Genomic DNA, 3624 nt, shown 5'->3' with positions numbered 1-3624 from the left:
CCCGCCCCCCCTGCCCCCCCCGCCCCCCCTCCCTGAAGGGAAGGACTGCACAGCGCCCCTTCCAACCAGGAAGGGGCAAGGTAACCAACAAGCCCCGGAATAGCAGCAGAACGATAAATCTGGAGCAAACACGGCCTGTTTTAGAAAGTTCTGAAATATTCCCCGTGGTAACAGGAGCAAACATGCAAATGCCTTTAGGGCTCAACCCTGAAGACCGAGGCCCAAGGATTTAAAATAGGTGCTAAGAAGATGGAACCAACTGAGAATATCTGATAAGATCCGCCTTCTTCCTCCAACAGTTTTTATACATAGCTTATGCCTTTTATTATGAATCCTTTTATACTAAATTGCTTTTACAGTTTAGTAGGGAAACTTTTACTTTACTGTATCTGTAAAAAGTTTTAACATGAATCTTTTATCAAGCAAGGGACCATTTAAAAGCAGGTAACCCTTCCCTCTACTCTACACTGAACTTGAATTCCAGATGAGCTAAAGATCAAAAACCTATTTTTAAAATATTTTCTTTGACTATATTTTTATGAACTGTGGTAGGGGAGGCCTTTCTGATACTGAAAAGTCCAGAAACCCTTTAGGAAGAGACTGACAATGGGAGAACATGACTGTTGAAAACCAATAGGGCACAAAAATACCATCATATACTGAAAGACAAATGGGAAACGGGGTGGGGGGGGGGTGAGATATTTGTACCATATGACCAAAGAGTTAAAATCCCTATATTCTGGGGCACCTGGGTGGCTCAGTCGGTTAAGCAGCCAACTCTTGATTTCCGCTCAGGTCATGATCTGAGGATCCTGAGATCCAGCCCTTTGTTGGGCTCTGCACTGAGCATGGACCCCGCTTAGGATTCTCTCCCTCTCCCTCTCTCTCTGCCCACCCCCCTCGCACACATGTGCTCTCTCTCTCAAAAAAAAATAAAATAAAATCCCTACATTCCAGAGAACTCTCAAAAACGAATCATTTCATGGAATGCCCTTTAAAACAATCAGGGTGGGGGCAGGCCGTGGGTAAAGATGGCATGACTGACATTGGCCTCAGGCTGATAAATACTGAAGCTGGATGTTGCCTCCATGAGGGCTCAATATAGTATTCTCCATACTCTTGAAAATGATGCAAATTTGCATAATACATACAGTTATTGGACAGTAATGACTGGTTACTCTGTGCCAGACACCAGGTGCTAGATATAAATTTTTTAAAATGGAAACACTGCACAGGGAAGACAAATGAAAAGGTACCTTTCAACCGAAGAAATGTGCACAGTGAACTTACACTGGAAAAGATGCTCAACAATAATGCTAATTTTTTACAAAAACATAAAAATATTTTTAATCAGGTTAACAAGATTTAAGAGTTAATATCTAGTATATATGAAAGTATGGGTAAAAGGCATTATCTTACAGACTTTAATAAAAAGTGTTCATTAATACTTTGGAGATATAGATCTATATATGTACCTGTATCTATAGATACAGATATAATCTATAGATATATAAAATTTAACCTAAGGAAATGTTCAGGCATGAACAAATAACCTAATTATTAATAGAGAGGTTGGCTAAATTCTAAAGCATCCATAATGTGAAATATTAATTGGACACAAAAAAATGAAAGATAATATGTATGCATTGGTAAGGAAAGTGGTCCACAATCTAGTATTCCCCGTATTAAGAAAGAGCAAAACAAAACACATTGTATCACATATAGAATGATGCTATCTTTGTTTTTAAAAAGTAGCATTAGAGAAATAGACATGAAAAATCTGGAAGGTGGGTGCATGGGTGGAGTAGTCAGTTAGGCGGCCAACTCTTGTTTTTGGCTCAGGTCATGATCTCAGGGTTGTGAGATTGAGCCGCCCCCTGTTGGGCTCTGCACTGAGCGTGGAGTCAGCTTAAGTTTCTCTCTCCCTCTCCCTCTGCCCTACCCTCCCATGCTCACTCACCCGTGCTCGCTTGTGCGTCTCTAATAATCTTTTTTAAAAAATCTGGAAGGAGGGGCACCTGGCTGGCTGAGTCAGTGGAATGTGGGACTCTTGATCTCGGGGTTGAAACACCACGTTAGGTACAGCAATTACTTAAAAATCTTAAAATCCGGAAGGATTAACCTCAGGCTGTGAACAATTGTTACCACTCTTCGGTGGACAGAATTATGAGAGCCCCTCTATACTTCTGTTTAAATTTGTTCTTAAAATGCCATAACTGGGACAAAAATACGGTTCAACTTTGAAAAAGCAGGAAGTGTACCAAACCTAGAAACAAATTCAAGTCTGAGCCAAAGTTACTACAATCTAATTTTTGAATTTTGCTTAAATAGCTAATGTTACCAAGATACTTAGATTGATAAAAATATGTACTTTACCTTGAATGAGGTCATATTTACACATGTGTATACATTTATCAAAACTCATCAAAGTGTACACTTAAAATCTGCATTTTATTATCTCCATTATAACTCAAATTTACAGTGCATAAATCCACTAGTGTGAGTCGAGGTTGAACCTAAAAAATACCAGGAAAAGGACCCTCAGACTGGAATCTCCAGTTTGTGCTGTTTTTCTTTGTTCTGTCTTTTGCAAACAGTCCTGGGAGTCCCCAGGCCTTAAACTGAGAGCAAGTCGGGTCTCATGCTAGATCTATACAAGTTCCCATGTTCGAGGAAATTCACACGAGTTCTTTCAAACCCTAGAGTTTTAGGCATCTCCTGATAGAAGTCAAATTTCTGAATCTTGGATCTAATAAAGTTTTCCCAGCTCCTTACCACTAGAATTCTCCCTGGGGGCTCTCAATTTACAAGGGACAGTCTAAAGCAGACTTCCCTAGGTCCCTGTTCTCTTTTGCAATCAGAAGTTCTGGGGGACAGGGAAACAGGGCTCTGGGTTGGGTGCTGAAGCAGTTCATAGGAAAAAACCACTCGACTTCCTCCTCAGCGTTCTGACTATAGGAGTCTGCATGCTGTTTAATAAACTGCTGCTTTTTTTTTTTTTTCTTTAACCGTGTATCCTGAGCATGCCAACGCATAGCTGCTCCAGTTCCCAATGACTCAACTCCCAGGGGAGTGATCCTGAACAATGAATTCCCTTCTCTGGGCATCTGTCCCTACCTGTAAAGTGAATGGGTGAGACTGTCCCCAGTTGGCCTGTGATGCCTTCACCTGGTCACTTGGGCATCCCAGTCCCCACATCACCTCTGTCCCAAGCTTTCCCCACCCCCACCCGACCCCGGGGGATTTAGCTAGAGCTCAGGTTATGGACTCGGTTTTCAAGCTCCTTTATGCTTTAGTAATGGAGCTAGAGGTAAGAGACCGCAGACTGGAGGCACACACAACCGGTCTTTTTGTTCCGGCTGAGCCCGCTCCCTGGAGCGGCTGTTGTGTTTGACGATACCTTCCATTGCTTCCGGAAGGTCTGACCATCTCTGTGAGGAGAGAGGTGCACCCAGGCCGTGCTCCGTCCTCTTGCACACCTGCCGCACCGTGCAGGGAAAAGAACAGCGGGTGCGGACCCCTGTGCGGTGGCCGGGGCTTACCACACGCGGTGCGGACCCCTGTGCGGTGGCCGGGGCTTACCACACGCGGTGCGGACCCCTGTGCGGTGGCCGGGGCTTACCA

General features: G+C 43.5%; 1 protein-coding gene across 1 annotated transcript in view; it reads right to left on the bottom strand.

Moving 5' to 3' along the window:
* Nucleotides 1-3624, bottom strand: part of ACER2 (alkaline ceramidase 2) — a 29879-nt gene that overhangs the window by 2106 nt on the left and 24149 nt on the right. The gene's annotated exons all lie outside the window — the stretch shown is intronic.

The sequence above is a fragment of the Neomonachus schauinslandi genome, chromosome 13, assembly GCF_002201575.2.
Source record: "Neomonachus schauinslandi chromosome 13, ASM220157v2, whole genome shotgun sequence".
Lineage (NCBI taxonomy): Eukaryota > Metazoa > Chordata > Mammalia > Carnivora > Phocidae > Neomonachus > Neomonachus schauinslandi.
Note: the sequence above shows the minus strand (reverse complement) of the source record. Positions and strands in the feature narration are given on the sequence as shown.